The sequence below is a fragment of the Podarcis liolepis genome (genome assembly GCF_965112155.1).
Source record: "Podarcis liolepis genome assembly, chromosome: 18".
NCBI lineage: Eukaryota > Metazoa > Chordata > Lepidosauria > Squamata > Lacertidae > Podarcis > Podarcis liolepis.
Window position 1 is genome coordinate 1,507,370 of NC_139572.1, and position 18,851 is coordinate 1,526,220.

The 18,851-nt window shown below is 48.0% G+C and overlaps 1 protein-coding gene across 1 annotated transcript in view; it reads left to right on the top strand.

The window, feature by feature from the left end:
- KISS1R (KISS1 receptor) overlaps window positions 1-18,851 on the top strand; it is a 290,916-nt gene that overhangs the window by 206,398 nt on the left and 65,667 nt on the right. The gene's annotated exons all lie outside the window — the stretch shown is intronic.

An 18,851-nucleotide genomic window follows, 5' to 3' on the forward strand; every position in this document is an offset into this window, starting at 1 on the left:
TCTCTCCAGCTCCCAAATACTTAGGAAGAGAGAGGGGAGAAATTCGGATTTTTCATCATTGTGATTTAAAAGGGCTATCTCCCCAGAATAGGGTCTCTAGCAGGGAGAGGGAGCTTTTTCTTCCCCTTTAAGAAAAACGCACACACTCTTCCCCCCCTCCCCAGCAGATCCAAATGTATTTATTTTAATTTTTTTTAGGTGTGCGGGGGCCCGTGGAAGAGATGGAAGCGGTCGATTAAATGGCTGCCCTCGTGTGTGTGGGGTTTTTTTTTTGTTTTTAAAGGGGACGCAGAGCTGAGGGCCGTTGGTCCAACGCTCACCGCCCCCCCCCCATGCCAAAAGCACACTTGCAACTCTTCTTCCATAGGGGGGCTGGCAAGGGGTTCAAAATAACTGGTCCCCCCCTCCAGTTTAATAGAAGATCCAGCAATTTTAAGGCTCTCCCCATATTAAGAACTATATATATATTTTCCTCCATGCTCTAAAGTGAGAGGGAGGGGTGAAAGTAACGCCCCCCCCCGATTTTAACCTTCACACTCCAGGGTCAAAGGCCACCTGCTCTCCATGGCAGTCCCAAAGTAGTTCTGGAAGCACCCCCCAACTTTAGGTAGTTTCCCCTCCCTCGCAACACATACACAAAGCACCGCAAAATAGCCCCCATTACACAGACCTATGGGTGACTCCTGTTTCCACCCTAAAACTCTAGGGAGTTTGGGGGATGCCCCATCACATCAGGGGTCCCCAAAACCGCACAGAAGTGGCGAAGGTTGAGTTAGGGTCCTTTGGGAACCCCAGAAAGCAGAACCTCCTGATCTCTCACACACCCCTCGAATCAGCCTGCTCCTGTGTTCTGCATGCCCTGATCCCCACTGCTTGTGCTCCCCAGCGCCCCCCCCCCAAAAGTGGACTTGGGCATTTAGTGGTGACTCACAGGGCCCCACAGAACAGATCTCCTATTGCAATGTTCCTGCCATCCCTGAGACCCACATCGCAAAGCCTCCAACATTTCTCTGATGAAATTAAGGCGTCCTATTCCACCTCCTCCAACGTTTCTCCCCTGGAAATAGGGACGTCCTATTCCATCCCCTCCAACGTTTCTCCTGTGAAAATTTGTTGTTGTTTAGTCATTTAGTCATGTCCGACTCTTCGTGACCCCCTGGACCAGAGCACGCCAGGCCCTCCTTTCTTCCACTGCCTCCTGCAGTTTGGTCAGACTCATGCTGGTAGCTTCGAGAACACTGTCCCACCATGTCGTCCTCTGTCATCCCCTTCTCCTTGTGCCCTCCATCTTAGCCAACATCAGGGTCTTTTCAGGGAGTCTTCTCTTCTCATGAGGTGGCCAAAGTCTTGGAGCCTCAGCTTCAGGATCTGTCCTTCCAGGGAGCACCCAGGGCTGATTTCCTTCCGAATGGAGAGGTTTGATCTTCTTGCAGTCCATGGGACTCGCAAGAGTCTCCTCCAGCACCAAAACTCAAAAGCATCCATTCTTCGGCGGTTAGCCTTCTTTATGGCCTGTGAAAATAGGGACGTCCTATTCCATCCCCTCCAACGTTTCTCTGATGAAATTAGGGACATCTAAGAAAAAGCGGGACATTCTGGGATAAAATCAGAAACCAGGTGGCTGGAGAAATCCAGTTTAATGAGTGAGGTATGATTAACAAAATTATTATTAATATCATGGAACAAGGTGCCCCTGAGACCTGCGGGTATAGGACGGTATATTGTTGTTGTTTAGTCGTTTAGTCGTGTCCGCCTCTTCGTGACCCCCTGGACCAGAGCACGCCAGGCCCTCCTGTCTTCCACTGCCTCCCGCAGTTTGGTGAAACTCATCCTGGTAGCTTCGAGAACACTGTCCCACCATCTTGTCCTCTGTCGTCCCCTTCTCCTTGCGCCCTCCATCTTTCCCAAAATCAGGGTCTTTTCCAGGGAGTCTTCTCTTCTCATGAGGTGGCCAAAGTCTTGGAGCCTCAGCTTCAGGATCTGTCCTTCCAGGGAGCACTCAGGGCTGATCTCCTTAGGAATGGAGAGGTTTGATCTTCTTGCAGTCCATGGGACTCTCAAGAGGATGGTATATAAATTCAATCAATCAAAAATAAAATACTCAAGAGTAGGCCCACTGGAATTAAGGTACGACTTTGTTCTACGGCCCTTAATTTAGGTTTAGGAATGTAGGTCTACGACTAAACCTTCAAAGGACTTTTCTCATCATTAGAGCTGTTCCATCCATAGCTTTGTTGGTAGAGCATGAGACTTATCAATCTCAGGGTTGTGGATTCGAAAAATTCCAAAAATTCCTGTGTTGCAGGGAGTTGGACTAAATTGACCCAAATCAATAATTCTATTTTTTGAGGGGGGGGCGGTTATTGAGTTGCTTGGTTTTTATTTGTATATATTTTGTGGTTTTATATTATGATTTCATCCTGTGAACTGCCCTCAGACCTGCGGGTATAGGATGGTATATTTTTATTAGTTCTTCAGCAGTGGAATGGAACCACCGAAAGATCCTCGGGAGATGGACTGGACGATGGGGGTGGAAACGCTCCTTCAGGTCTACTGGGCCGTTTAGGGCTTTCAAGGTCAGCGCCAGCACTTTGAATTGTGCTCGGAAACGTCCTGGGAGCCAATGTAGGTCTTTCAGGACTGGTGTTATATGGTCTCGGAGGCCGCTCCCAGTCCCCAGTCTGGCTGCCACATTCTGGATTAGTTGCAGTTTCCGGGTCACCTTCAAAGGCAGCCCCACGTAGAGCGCATTGCAGTAGTCCAAGCGGGAGATAACTAGAGCATGGACCACTCTGGCCAGACAGTCTGCAGGCAGGGAGGGTCTCATCCTGCGTCCCAGATGGAGCTGCCTTGGACACAGAACTGACCTGGACAGCTGTGAGTCCAAAATGACCCCCAGGCTGCGCACCTGGTCCTTCAGGGGCACAGTGACCCCATTCAGGACCAGGGAATCCCCCACACCCGCCCGCCTCCTGTCCCCCCAAAACAGTCCTTCTGTCTTGTCAGTATTCAACCTCAATCTATTAGCTGCCATCCATCCTCCAACCGCCTCCAGACACTCACACAGGACCTTCACCCCCTTCACTGGTTCTGATTTGAAAGAGAGGTAGAGCTGGGTATCATGGACCAGTGAAATGGTCTGCAGGTGGCGGACTCTCCATCCTTGAAGGTTGATCAGCAGAGGTCGGATGGCCATCTGCCACGGGATTCTTTAGCTGGGATTCCTGCATTGCAAGCGGGTTGGGCTAGATGACCGCTGGGGTCCCCATTTCCAACACCACCTTTCTACGATTCTACGAATTCCAGCAGTTCTACTGGATTGCAACCCAATAGGAATATAATATGTAATAAATGTAAGATCAACAGAATCGGTCGCTTTCTTGCTCTCTTTTTAAAATTAAAATTATTTTTGCACTCTTTAAAATTCGCATATACCGAAAAGGGAAAAAAGAATACATGAAAGAAAAAAGAAAGAAAAATATTTGTCAAATACACAAAATTATTTAAGGACTACAAACCATCATTCGAATAACCTATACACAAAATTAAAAAAAAACATATAAAAGGAAAAAGAAAAAAAATATTTGTCAAATGCACAAAATTATTTAAGGACTACAAACCATCATTCGAATAACCTATACACAAATTTTTTTTTAAAAAAGTAAAAGAAATAAAAGGAAAAATAAAAAAAAAGATTTGTCAAATGCACAAAATTATTTAAAGACTACAAACCATCATTTGAATAACCTATACACAAAAATTAAATAAAAAAAATTGCGGGGTGGGGGTTAGGAGAGAGAAGCCCGCAAAAAAAAAAGGCAAAACAAAATAGTAAAAAAATAAATAAAAATACATTGGGGGTGTGGCTCCCGAGAGTGGGCGGAGCGAGGAGGAGCCACGCTCGAAGGTGGAGAAATGGGAACTACTTTTCCTCCGGCGGAGGGACACGAGCGAGGAGGAGCTGCGCGATGCGGCCAGAGCAGCAGCGTGACGAAATGGGAGCACCGGAGAGAGAGAGAGAGATGGAATGATAAGGCCGCGGGGCAGGGTCCAATGGGAGGGCGCGGCGGCGCGGAGTAGCGTGAGCGGCGGCCAATGGGAGAGGCCCTCCCTGCCCTCCGCCCCTCCCCTCGGCCTGCCAGCCCTTCTTCGCCCACTGAGCAAGGGGGAGGGGCCCCGCGGGCAGCTGCCGCGATTCTTCGTTTCGCCTGCGCCGCCCGCGCCGCCATGGCCGTCTCGGGCGTCAATTGGTTTAGCGCTCCCTCGCCTCCCAATATCCTATATATTTATTATTTTACTTTAATGTCCTGCAAGAAGACAGGTTGCAGCGTGTGAAGGCAGCCCTGTTTAGGGAAGCTTTTAATATTTGACAGACCACTGTATTTTAATACTTTGTTGGAATACTTTGGGGGGACCCAGCCAGATGGGCGGGGTGCAAATTATTATTATTATTATTATTATTATTATTATTGGGAAAATGCAGAAGAGCTAGGGGTGAAAAACTGGGGAAAATATAATCTTAGAATATCTAACTGTGAAGATACATAAAATGAAAGGGTTTAAGGTCAGTGAGAAAGGAGGAGGCTTGGTTTGAAAAGATGTTGAATTATTTGGGCAGTTTTGAGCAATCTGGGGCAATTAAAATGTTAAAAGTTAAATCAACCTTGCGGAGGGTATATAGAATTGTACATATGGTTGATTTGAGTATGTTATTATTGATTATGTATACCCAATGTATCAACCACTTAGGGGTTTCACTGTTTGTGTTTTGGTTGTTGGTAAAATAATAAAAATAAAATAATATCCTGCAAGAATGTAAACTCTTCCTTGAACTTCAAGAAATGTATCTTCTGAATGGGCCGTCTACTAAGAATGTATCTTTTGTTGTATCTTTCTCACTGACTTCCAGAACTTATCTAAATGTATCTTTTATCTAAATGTAATTTCCCCCCCACTCTCATCGCCTAGAGAATGTACCTTAATGTAACAATCACTTGTTTCAATTGTATTTGATTGTTTGATTCAGCAGTAAACGCAACTTTGGATTTGCTGAAAGTCTGCAACTTTTGACGATTTGTGACGAGGGGTGCAAATTTTAATGGCCCTGCTAACAAAAATGAATAAATAGGAACGAATGGGGAGGCTTGCGGGAATTAAATGCGCATGCACTTACCTCCCCTGTGGTTTCTGCTTCAAACAAGTTGGAATTTGAATTTGAATTGTTGTTGTTGTTGTTGTTTAGTTGTGTCCGCCTCTTTGTGACCCCCTGGACCAGAGCACGCCAGGCCCTCCTGTCTTCCACTGCCTCCCGCAGTTTGGTCAAACTCATGTTGGCAGCTTCGAGAACACTGTCCCACCATCTCCTCCTCTGTCGTCCCCTTCTCCTTGCGCCCTCCATCTTTCCCAACATCAGGGTCTTTTCCAGGGAGTCTTCTCTTCTCATGAGGTGGCCAAAGTCTTGGAGCCTCAGCTTCAGGATCTGTCCTTCCAGTGAGCACTCAGGGCTGATTTCCTTCAGAATGGAGAGGTTGGATCTTCTTGCAGTCCATGGGACTCTCAAGAGTCTCCTCCAGCACCAGAATTCAAAAGCATCCATTCTTCGGTGACCAGCCTTCTTGATGGTCCAGCTCTCACTTCCATACATCACGACTGGGGGAACCAAAGCTGGTTCCCCCCAAATTCAGCAGGAAAATGCAACTAGATTTGTTCCTTGCCAATGGCAGAAAGTCCACAAATTTTGATCATTTGCAAAAGGTTGTGTGTGGATAATTTCGATGGCAACGGTTACGTAAGGGAAGACCTGTTGGAATCAATGGAATCAATTCCACAGAGCTGGAAGGGCGAACTAGTCCCAACCCAGAACTCGAATCTGTGACCCTGAGCTTAGTAGAGACAACTATCTTTGTGGATATATTTCTACAGGTCTGATCTTGAGTTTGACTGCAGACAGAATGCAGGCCTAAAATTCTACTTTTCCAAAAATGGCTTTTTTGAAAACAAAAACAATTAGCATTTTTTTTTTTTTTGCTTATTCAATATGAACCTAATTAAATATAATTTATAGGATTGGATGCTGTTTGGATTTTTGCTTTCTATTTATTTAAACATTTTATTGGTGGTTTTTAAAACTGCTTTAAAATAAGAAGGTGATAGGACTGCACCGATTCCCGATGTGATGCTTACAAAATGGGTGCACAACAACAACAACAACAACAACAATGATTTTATTATATATATGCTTCCCATCTGACCGGGTGCAATCTGGCCGGCTCTCAATGGAATATTAAATATTAAATATTAAATAATGATATATAAAGTGCAAATAGAAGGGGAAGAACATTTCCGAGCACAATTCAAAGTGTTGGTGCCGACCTTTAAAGCCCTAAAAGGCCTCGGTCCAGTATATCTGAAGGAGCGTCTCCACCCCCATCGTCCAGCCCGGACACCTGGGTCCATCTCCTGAGGGCCTTCTGGCGGTTCCCTCACTGCGAGAAGCCAAGTTACAGGGAAGCAGGCAGAGGGCCTTCTCGGTAGTGGCGCCCGCCCTGTGGAACGCCCTCCCATAAGATGTCAAAGCGATAAACAACTACCTGACATTCAGAAGACATCTGAAGGCAGCCCTGTTCAGGGAAGTTTTTAATATGTGACATTTTGGTGTATTTTTCATGTTTGTTGGAAGCCGCCCAGAGTGGCTGGGGAAACCCAGCCAGATGGGCAGGGTACAAATAATAAATTATTTATTATTATTATTATTATTATTATTATTATTATTATTATTATATAAATGGAGACAGTGAGAGATTTTACTTTCTTGGGCTCCATGATCACTGCAGATGGTGACAGCAGCCACGGAATTAAAAGACGCCTGCTTCTTGGGAGAAAAGCAATGACAAACCTAGACAGCATCTTAAAAAGCAGAGACATCACCTTGCCAGCAAAGGTCCGTGTAGTTAAAGCTCTGATTTTCCCAGTAGTGATGTACGGAAGTGAGAGCTGGACCATCAAGAAGGCTGAGCGCCAAAGAATTGAGCCCGGCTTCGGCTGGGGAGGGGGGGATATAAATAAATATTATTATTATTATTATTATTATTATTATTATTATTATTATTATATCTCAAAGGTGACACTGAGGCAACTTTGAAGAAGCAGATGCCACGCTAGCGATCATTAGGATTGAAAACAAATCTGCCAATATCCTAATGCTGTTACATTGCAGAACCTCCCAGTCGTGGATTTACAGAAGCTGTCCCGGTTTCTGAATCGATCCCGGAATTTCCTGCGTTTCCTTAGGACAGGCATCCCCAAACTCAGCCCTCCAGATGTTTTGGGGCTACAACTCCCATCACCCCTAGCTAACAGGACCATTGGTCAGGGATGGTGGGAATTGTAGTCCCAAAACATCTGGATGGCCAAGTTTGGGGATGCCTGTCTTAGGACGTCTCTATTTTCACTGGACAAATGTTGGAGGGGATGGAATAGGACGTCCCTATTTTCAAAGGGGAGAAAAGTTGGAGTGGGTAGAATAGGACATCCCTCTTTTCATGGGAGAAACATTGGAGGGGATGGAAATTGATGCTTTTGAATTCTGGTGCTGGAGGAGACTCTTGAGAGTCCCATGGACTGCAAGAAAATCAAACCTCTCCATTCTGAAGGAAGTCAGCCCTGAGTGCTTGCTGGAAGGACAGATCCTGAAGCTGAGGCTCCAAGACTTTGGCCACCTCCTGAGAAGAGAAGACTCCCTGGAAAAGACCCTGATGTTGGGAAAGATGGAGGGCACAAGGAGAAGGGGACGACGGAGGACGAGATGGTGGGACAGTGTTCTCGAAGCTACCAGCATGAGTTTGACCAAACTGCGGGAGGCAGTGGAAGACAGGAGGGCCTGGCGTGCTCTGGTCCAGGGGGTCACGAAGAGGCGGACACGACTAAACAGCAACAACAATTTTGATGGGAGAAATGTTGGAGGGTACGGAGTTATGTGACCCCGAGCCAAGGAGATAAGTCACTATACAGCCTTTAGAAGACACCTGAAGTCATCCCTGGATAGGGGAGTTTTTCAGTGTTTAATGTTTTATTATATATGTTGTGAGCCTCCTGGAGTATCTGGCGCAACTCAGGGCACTGCCTGAAAGCCTCAGACAGGGCAATATCCTGTACCTGTCTACTCCGTGGGCCTTCGTCCCGGCTTAGTGTGTCCAGCACTGCATCTTTTGAATTCCTGTTTCGTTATTTAATTTAACTTTCCAGCCCTACCCCTTCCTTTCCTCCGGCAGGCCCCCGGTGACAAACAAAAAACCAATCCGTCTGGCTGTTTGGGGAGGCTGATTCATAGACCAGTGGTGGGGAGAAAAGAATGAAAGAAAGGAGGAGTGGAGGGGGGGGTGGAGTGCAGAATCACTTCGGAGGAAAATATAGGGGGAGGGGAGAAGGCCAGAGTTGGGTTTGTTAAAGTTGTAGTAACATCCTGACCCCACCGATCAAATAAACTCTCTCACACCCGGACTTTGCGCTTCATTCCAGAGTCAAAAAATTTCTCCCGGTTCTAAATTGCCTTCGTTTATATTATTAGGGCATTGGGAAGTTCCTCAGAAGTTCCTCAGCTGCTGTTGCAAGCAAAGGCGCCCCCAAAAGCTGTGCCACAGTTTTCTCGTTTTTTCAATGTTTGGAAACCTCTTAACTCGTTTAGGGCTTCTCAAAGTCCTGCTGGAGGAGTCGGATGCCAAATGGGGTTCGTGTCCCCAAGGATTGAGCTCTGGGGAGCGTGGAGGTGGAAGAATGACCTCGAGGCTTCCGAGTGAGTCGCCGCAATCTGGAAAGAGATCGGGGACTCAAACAGAGAAGCGACAGGGAGCCTCCTGCTGGGGCTGGCAGTTCTGCAATGTTCCCCCGCGCTAAGGGCAGCTGAACGACACACTCGCACCTGTTGCAGAGACAGAAGGGAATCGCCTCTCTCCCCTGCAGAGACTCCTTCAGAGACACCGCAGGCAGCCTCCTCTGAACGTGATTCTGCAGAGTCTCTGCAGTGGGAGGGACTGAAAACGATCCAATCAGCTCTGATGGAGGAGCTGACGAGAATCGTCCCCTTCCGCAATAAGCATAGTTTAAGTTTATTGGGAAAGAGGGGTCTATGCCCTTCTTAGTAATAGGAGCAAAATCTGGAGCAGGGGAAAATACCGTATTTTTCTGTCTATAAGATGCCCCCATGTATAAAAGGTAAAGGTAAAGGGACCCCTGACCATTAGGTCTAGTTGTGGCCGACTCTGGGGTTGCGGCACTCATCTCGCTTTACTGGCAGAGGGAGCCGGCGTACAGCTTCCGGGTCATGTGGCCAGCAGGACTAAGCCGCTTCTGGTGAACCAGAGCAGCGCACGGAAACGCCGTTTACCTTCCCGCCAGAGCAGTACCTATTTATCTACTTGTGCTGTTGTGCTTTGGAACTGCTAGGTGGGCAGGAGCAGGGACCGAGCAACGGGAGCTCACCCCGTCATTGTGGGGATTCGAACCACCGACCTTCTGATCGGCAAGCCCTAGGCTCTGTGGTTTAACCCACAGCGCCACCTGCGTCCCTCCCCCATGTATAAGACACCCCCTATTTTGGGAGACTCAGATTTAAGAAAATGGAGGGAGATGGCCTCTGTGTATAAGACGCCCCCACATTTTTTTACATTATTTTAAAGGGAAAAAACCTAGTCTTATACACTGAAAAATACAGTAGTTGATTAAACCACAGAGATTTTTTTTTGGGGGGGAGGGAAGAATAAGTCTCTGAGCGATCTTGACGAATTTAACAAGTGGATTGCTTTAACTTGGTTAAAAGTGCCCCTACTTCCAAATCTTTAGCGGGGAGAGTGGATTATTTCTGTTTTCGTGCACCAACCGCGGCGATTACAGTCTGAGAAATATTTCAAATGCTTCCTCTCATTCCCATGTCAAGCCCTTCCGAAACGCCGCGTTTAGAAACGTGGTCATTTGGCAACTATCTCCCCGATGAAACACCCAGCGCTGGTATTCCCCTTGTTTGTTTCCCATTCTGAGCGCGAGGCCTAGGGTAAGATTATATGTCCATCCGCTTTCGGATCTTCTGATGGGTTGCCAACTCCCCGCGCCTCAGCCCTGCTCCTGCGCCTTCAAAAGCAGCAGCTGGAAACACTCCAAAATGTGTTTGGAGCTTTCCCGTGATGTCCTCCTCTGCCTCTGCTCAAAAACTGGAGAATTGCCCTTGCAGGAACCCCCAGGCCTCACCTTGCTAAGGTAGACTGCCTCTGTTGAGAAAGTTTTGTACTGGCTTGAACAAGTTCCTGAGCCTTGGTTTTCCCTCTCTCCACTCCAAGTGCTCAAAGGCATAGCTGGGCATAGCTGTCAACTTACAGATTTGAAAATAAGGGACCAGCAGCCTCGAAAATAAGGGATTAGCAGCCAAAATAAGGGATTTTCCGGGCACAGGTACGTTCGACTTCTGAGCCCCTCCGAGCCAAAGGCAGAAAGCCCAGCCAGCAGCCAAACGAAGCCTCAAGCGGTGGTTCCCACAGCGCAGCAACCCGGCAAAGGGGATGCAGCAAGGAAAACCACCGTCACCTCTCCGCTGGGAAGCGCTGAGCAAAGGCGAGTCCCCAGGCAACGCGGCCGATTTGATTGGCACAAAGCACGCAAGCTCCACCCCCCAGTCGTTCTTAAGACTCCTTATTGGGTGAGCAATGCAGCCAAGCAACACAGTTGGAGCCTCCCTCCTCCCTGGCCGGCAGGGAGGGAGGGAGAGGAGCTGCTTCCTTTGAAACCTGGGAAATTTAAGGGTCAATAAGGGACAGCAGCGGGACACGGCGCTGGGATAAGGGACTGTCCCGCCAAATAAGGGACAGTTGACAGCTATGATTCTGGGCTGCAGAAGCATATTGCCGTCCAGCCAGCTGCCCTGGCCGAGCCTCTGAGCTAGCTGAAGTCTGGCTGGCCCCCTGCAATCCTAAACCCTGGAGGGTATCCTATTTTCCTGGGGGATTTGGGTCTGGAATGGAAACCGGGGCCCCAGAGGCAAGGAAAGGCAGCTCAGGACCGCGGACAGCTCCCAATGGGCTTTTGCTGTGGCTGAGCTAGAGACAACGTTGTCTCAGCAAAAGCCCAGAAGCTTGGAAAGACGCTGGACCTTTTTGAGTGGCTCCACCATGCGGACAGGACTGTTAGCAGGATCCGAAGGGGCTGCTACCCATTCTGGAGTGTCACACACCTCTCTGGCCGCAAAGGAATCCAAGTCGGAGATTTGTGCTAGGGACACGTCCTCAGGCCGGCAGTAGGGTTGGCAGTGTAGGAAGGTGGGGCCGGTGGCTTCCTTCCATTTGGGGCGGAAGGTGTGCCATCATCTTCTCAGGCCAAGAAAGGGACCCCCACCCCCTTTCCCCTCTTCCCTGGAAAGCAGACCAGAGAGTTGGGAGAGCAAGGTAAAACGCTTGATTGAAAGTGGGTTGAAAAAGGGGTGTCTTGCCCACTTTTGACCTGGACTGAAACCACGACCACCACTATGTGGCCCTTGCAATGTGGCCCTCTGGACCACTTTAACTAGCCCTCGACAATCTCCCCAGCCTATGACTCTCACCGGCTCTGTGCTTTCTCTGGCTAGAATGTGGACTCTGTTAAGGGATTGTATCCAATGTATGAGAGTCCCTCGAGAGTCCCATGGACTGCAAGAAGATCCAACCTCTCCATTCGGAAGGAAATCAGCCCTGAGTGCTCCCTGGAAGGACAGATCCTGAAGCTGAGGCTCCAATACTTTGGCCACCTCAGGAGAAGAGAAGACTCCCTGGAAAAGACTCTGATGTTGGGAAAGATGGAGGGCGCAAGGAGAAGGGGACGACAGAGGACAAGATGGTGGGACAGTGTTCTCGAAGCTATCAGCATGAGTTTGACCAAACTGCGGGAGGCAGTGGAAGACAGGAGGGCCTGGCGTGCTCTGGTCCAGGGGGTCACGAAGAGGCGGACACGACTAAACGACTCAACAACAACAATCCAATGTATGATAATGATGGTGATGTGTTCCCTTGGTTCTCAAACGCCTTGGTCCTCAAACAACTTGGAACCCAGACACTGCAAACCCGGAAAGAAGCGTTCCGGTTTGCGAACGTTTTTCAGAAGCCGGATGTGCTCCGATTTGAGTGCCACATTTCCATTTTGAGTGTTACACCAAGGTCTGTCTGGTTTTGCTATTTACTTTGCGTTTTTGTTTTCGCGGCTCTTTGTCGTTTTGTTTTCGCCACGGTGTGGAACCCAGTTCAGCTACTGATGGATAGATTGTGTGATTGCAGAAAGTTGATTATTGCTTTCATTTTATGGGTCAATGGTCTGGTTAGATAGTAAAATCCACGTTCAGTTGCTTTTTTAGTGGTTGTTTTCAAAAGTCTGGAACGGATGAATTGGTTTTGCGTTCCTTTCTATGGTAAAGCGTGCCTTGTTTTTGGAACGCTTTGGTTTTGGAAGGGACTAAGTTTGAGAACCAAGGGACCACTGTACTGGGAGGATAAATCCAGTCTCTGTCCCCCCAAAAAGTCTGCCGGCCTAAGATCTCCTCTTCTGAAAAGGTGTTGAGCTTATTCCATACCTAATGGAGTAATTTATATATCTATATCTATCTATCTATCTATCTATCTATCTATCTATCTATCTATCTATCTCTATCTATCTATCTATCTATCTATCTATCTATCTATCTATCTATCTATCTATCTATATTACTGTGATGTCATTGTGAGGCACATGATCTCACAAACCCTCTAGCTGTCATTGGCCAGCCTGCTGTGATGTCATGGATAGTGCTATGGGAGGGAAGGGAAGGGATTTGATTTTGGGACTCTGAAGGCAACGCTGGTATTTGATTCTGGGACTCCGCAAGTGACATTTGCCAGAGAGCATGGCATTAAGGTGGATCGCAGGCTCCGAAGAGCTTTGGTCTTTCGGCAGAAAGTTTTCAAGGGCTCCGTAGCTACTCATCTGCTTTGTGGATATGCGGATAATTCAGCCCCACTCTTTGAAGCCCTGGGTCGAAAACCAGACAGCAATAAAGGATCGATGAAGGCCTCGCAGACGGAAAACCCAACAGAGTTGGCAGAGATGGACGATGCCGCGGTCCAAATGGGGAAACTGGGGAGGGAGGGAGGGAGGAATCCGTCCACCGAGCAAAAGATAATTGACAGCACTTCTTCTCCACGCAGACCTCAAAATTCCTGCGCATGTGGGATCATGCTCCCAGCAAGCCAAAGGTGCCAGGAGGTAGCCAAGATATCGCCTGACGACATTTCCAAGGACACAGCGAAATGTATTCTGCAGATACTCCGCTGGGAGCCTCCGAGATTCCTCGGCCTGTCTGGTTTATTGGGGAAGGAGGGAAATCACAGATTGTTCCTCTGCGGAGGATAGATGGCGCCTAAACAGACTGAGGTTGAATCCTGGCAAGGCAGAAGTGTTCATGGGTATCTCAAGCCATTTGCACAGTACATTATTGCTTTCATTTTATGGATCAATCGTCTCGTTAGATAGCAAAATCCACGTTCAATTGCTGCTTCAGGGGTCATTTAAAAAAGTCTGGAACGGATTAATCCATTCTGCATTGCTTTCTATGGGAAAGCGCGCCTTGGTTTTGGAACGCGTTGGTTTTGGAATGGACTTCCGGAACTGATCCAGTTTGAGAATCAAGGTACCACTGTATATAGAAAGGAGCAAACCAGTGATATTTTAGGGAGCAGGCAGGGCCCATGACTTACATCCTAGGAGCCTACACAACACAAAACACTGTTGCTGCGTGCAGGTTTTATTTTATTTGTTTTTTATCTTATATTTTGGAAATGTACACCCAGTTTTTCCCCGTTAATTATTTTGGGTCCCCCCAAGAGAGTGGGGCCCTAAGCTATAGCTTGTTTAGCTTATACGTAAATCTGGCACTGCCTTGGATCCTCGCCCAAATTTTCTGTGCCAGCTTCTCTCCCCATCTGGGCAGCTCTGCGCGATCATATTATTTTTTTAGTCATACGGTGAATCAGGCATCCCAAAACTTCTGTGGCTAACATACCTCAGGGCTGACTTCTCTCTTTTTCGGACAGATGGTCCTGTTGACTTGCCTCCTTTCTGTTCCCCGTACTTGATCAGCCTCGCTTTCGGGTTCCTTTCCGGGTCAGGTCTGAGACAGGTTTAGTCCCGTATCCTCTTCGACACAGTGACACAACAGAGGCTTCCAAGAATCTCCTAAGTGGGGCTCAAGACTCCTCCCTGCGGTACAGTTTGTCCTTTAGGCTCCAAGGTAGACTGCCTTGGGCACTGGGTGCTCAACGAATATAGCCACCATAAGACTATCCATGGCATTATATTGAATTGCTCATCCTCTAACATTGTGTATGCCATCAAATGCCAACAGTGTCCTTCAGCTCTCTATATTGGACAAACAGGCCAAACCTTACGCCAAAGAATAAACGGACATAAATCTGACATCAAGAATCACAAAACAGAGAAACCAGTAGGAGAACACTTCAATCTCCCAGGACGTTCTATACAAGATCTCAAAGTAGCTGTTTTACTACAAAGGAATTTCAGAAATAGACTGGAAAGAGAAGCTACTGAATTGCAACTCATTACCAAACTTAAAACCATGGAGAGACCTGGTTTGAACAAAGACATTGGATTCTTATCTCATTATACATGACTAAGCCATTCTTCACCTTCTCACCCCTTGCCTTTTCCTGTAAGACCTATTGCAGTCGTTAAGAGTCGTCAACAGGCTCATCTCAGCTATCTGCCAATCTCCCATTCCCACCACCCTTCTGAGTAATACCCCTCCCCACCTTCTCACTATATAGAAGGATCTGGCAACTTCTGTTTCAGTGTATCTGAAGAAGTGTGCATGCACACGAAAGCTCATACCAAGAACTAACTTAGTTGGTCTTTAAGGTGCTACTGGAAGGAATTTTTTTATTTTGACTATGGCGGACCAACACGGCTACCTATCTGTAACTATCCATGGCAAAGAGCCATACGATATACAATATCTTTATTGTCATTGTCCCATGCAGAACAATGAAATTGAAAAACTACATAAAACTATATAAAAACTACATAGAACATTCAAAAACCCCTAAAAACTCTGAAACCCCATTTTAAAATACACTATACTATAGAGACCCCTTATGCTGCATTTAGAACCAGAATTGCATTTGCGTAGAAACTGTTTCTCAGGAGGCTAGTCCTGGCCTTTATAACCCTGTACCTTCTTCCAGAAGGCAGAAGCTGAAAGAGATCATTTCCGGGGTGTGTACTATCCTGCGCTATCTCTGCCGCTTTCTTATGGCACCTGGAAGCGTAGATTTGATCCAAGGTGGGAAGAGTGCACCCAATTATTCTCTCCGCAGTCTTTACAACCCTGGACAGCGTTGTTTTTCCCCTGGCTCCCAAACCACACACACAGACCGTAAGTTAATACGCTCTCCACAGTGCAATGGTAAAATGCCCTCAACAGGTCCTTTGAGAGATAAGTAGTGGCTAAGTTCTGCCTCTACTTGCTGGGAATCACAAATGGGGAACGTTATTCTTGAACTCAGGTCCTGCGACCACTGGGCAACTGTTTGACCGCTGTGATAACGGGTTGCTGGACTGGGGCTGATACAGCAAGGAAGTTCTGATGTTCTTAGAAGTCGTCTTCTTCTCTGGCGATCCCTCGTAGCCAAGTATAAGATTGTCTTCCATAAACACAGTTTTAGCAGTGAGTCCATAAGTGACTGTGGAGGCCAATTCTGGATCCACACATCCTTCCACAGTGGGGACATTGGTTTCCAGGTGGGAGTTGATCCCAGTGAGGATTTGCCAAGCGCGCCTTCCTCTTAGCACATTTCTCCCTCTTGTCCTGAGTTCGAGTGTCTTCAAATCCCACGACACCTTTGGGAAAGGCTGTTCTCCAACTGGAGCGCTCGCAGGCCAGTGTTTCCCAGTTGTCAGTGTTAGAATCATAGAATCATAGAATCATAGAGTTGGAAGAGACCACAAGGGCCATCGAGTCCAACACCCTGCCAAGCAGGAAACACCATCAGAGCACTCCTGACATATGGTTGTCAAGCCTCTGCTTAAAGACCTCCAAAGTAGGAGACTCCACCACACTCCTTGGCAGCAAATTCCACTGTCGAACAGCTCTTACTGTCAGGAAGTTTATACTACATTTTTAAAGATTTGCCTTGAGAGAGTCATCAAACCTCTTTTGTTGACCATCAGCTTTCTATTTTTAAGTTTGGAATAGAGGAGTTGCTTTGGAAGACGATCATCAGGCATCCGCACAACATGACCAGTCCAACGAAGGGGTGATATGATAGCCATGTTCAAATATATAAAAGGATGTCACATAGAGGAGGGAGAAAGGTTGTTTTCTGCTGCTCCAGAGAAGCGGACAGGGAGCAATGGATCCAAACTACAAGAAAGAAGATTCCACCTAAACATGAGGAAGAACTTCCTGACAGCAAGAGCTGTTCAACAGTGGAATTTGCTGCCAAGGAGTGTGGTGGAGTCTCCTCCTTTGGAGGTCTTTAAGCAGAGGCTTGACAACCATATGTCAGGAGTGCTCTGATGGTGTTTCCTGCTTGGCAGGGGGTTGGACTCGGTGGCCCTTGTGGTCTCTTCCAACTCTATGATTCTATGATTCTATGAAGTTGATGTTGAAGAATCATCGCTTTGACACTGGAGATCTTTGCTTCTTCCAGGACACTGGCCTTAGTTCGCCTGTCTTCCCAGGTGATGTGTAATATTTTTTGGACACACCGTTGATGGAATCTTTCAAGGAGTTGGAGATGGCGTTTATAAGTGGTCCACGTTTCACAAGCATAGAGTAAGGTTGGAAGTACATGAGCTTTGTAAACAAGCGTTTGGGTTTCCCTGCAAACGTCCCAGCCCTCAAACACTCTGTGCTTCAATCTTAGAAGGACCTGTCTTGGCACACTAAATCTTGCATTTGATGGACCTCTGATGTGATGGAAGATTTTGGGGTTGGTACTAGTGAACTGTCAGTGGCCTTGTCTGTCTCTGGTCCATCTCGTCAATGGCTCATGGTCGTGATGGGTATTATTCTCCCTCTGCCATTGGAGACAGTCAATGCCACAGGGTAGGACTCAAACCCATGTCTTCAAGTGACAGGAAAGGTCCTTCAGGGTTACAGTGACCCTATTCTGGATCAGGGAGTCTTCCACACCCGCCCGCCTGCCCCCTGCCCCCACAAAACAGACCTTCTGCCTTGTCAGGATTCAACCTCAATCTGTTAGCCACCATCCACTCTCCAACCAAAGGGACGCGGGTGGCGCTGTGGGCTAAACCACAGAACCTAGGACTTGCCAATCAGTAGGTCGGCGGTTCGAATCCCCGCAATGACGGGGTGAGCTCCCGTTGCTTGGTCCCTGCTCCTGCCAACCTAGCAGTTCGAAAGCACGCCAAAGCGCAAGTAGATAAATAGGTACCGCTCCGGCGGGAAGGTAAACGGCATTTCTGTGCACTGCTCTGGTTCGCCAGAAGCGGCTTAGTCCTACTGGCCACATGACCCGGAAGCTGTACGCCGGCTCCCTCGGCCAGTAAAGCAAGATGAGCGGCGCAACCCCAGAGTCTTCCGTGACTGGACCTAATGGTCAGGGGTCCCTTTACCTTTTACACCCTCCAAATGCATCGCACGCAACAAACATTGCTTGAGCAGCATTGCCCGTGGACGGCAGCAAAAGTGGCCCCTGCGAGACCGGCAGAGGCGCCAACAAGCTCTCTCTGCAAAGGATCATTAATTTTGCTTGGTGGCTGTTCAGAAACCTTCCTCTGGGGCTCGTTCATTATCAGCGACAGACTCTGACAGGCTCTGGGAGAGCGTTGGAGCTGCTTCGGCGCTATTATAATTCTATCAGCTGAATTATGACAGTAAATATCTCCCCATGGGGAGGAGAGGCAGGGAGGGAGGAAGAGGAACAGGGATCGATCCAACAGGAGTCTTGAAGAGTGACCAGCGGGGTCGTTTCTCCAAGAGGAAGCTGTTGCAGCCAGAAGGTGATTTTGGGAGAAGGAGAAGGCCTCTTCTTCCATAAGAAAGACCCTCCCTGCCCGTGGACTGTCTGGCCAGAGTGGTGCATGCTCTGGTTATCTCCCGCTTGGACTACTGCCATGCGCTCTCTGTGGGGCTGCCTTGGAAGGTGACCCGGAAACCACAACTAATCCAGAATGCGGCAGCTAGACTGGGGACTGGGAGTGGAGACCATATAGCACCAGTCCTGAAAGACCTACATTGGCTCCCAGTACGTTTCCGAGCACAATTCCAAGGGTTGGTGCTGACCTTGAAAGCCCTAAACAGCCCGGTAGACCTGAAGAAGCGTCTCCACCCCCCCCAGTCCATCCTGGATACTGAGGTCCAGCTCTGAGGATCTTCGGGCGGTTCCCTCCCTGTGAGAAGTGAGGTTGCAGGCAGAGGGCCTTCTCGGTGGTGGCGCCCGCCCTGTGGAATGCCCTCTTGTCAGATGTCAAGGAAAGAAACCACTAACTGACTTTTAGAAGATATCTGATGGTGGCCCTGTTTAGGGAAGTTTTGAATGTTTGATGTTTTGTCGTGTTTTTAATATTCTGTTGTGAGCCACCCAGAGTGGCTGGGGAGGCCCAGCCAGATGGGTGGGGTATAAGTAATTTGTTGTTTAGTTGTTTAGTCGTGTCTGCCTCTTGGTGACCCCCTGGACCAGAGCATGCCAGGCCCTCCTGTCTTCCACTGCCTCCCGCAGTTTGGTCAAACTCATGCTAGTAGCTTCGAGAACACTGTCCCACCATCTCGTCCTCCGTCGTCCCCTTCTCCTTGTGCCCTCCATCTTTCCCAACATCAGGGTCTTTTC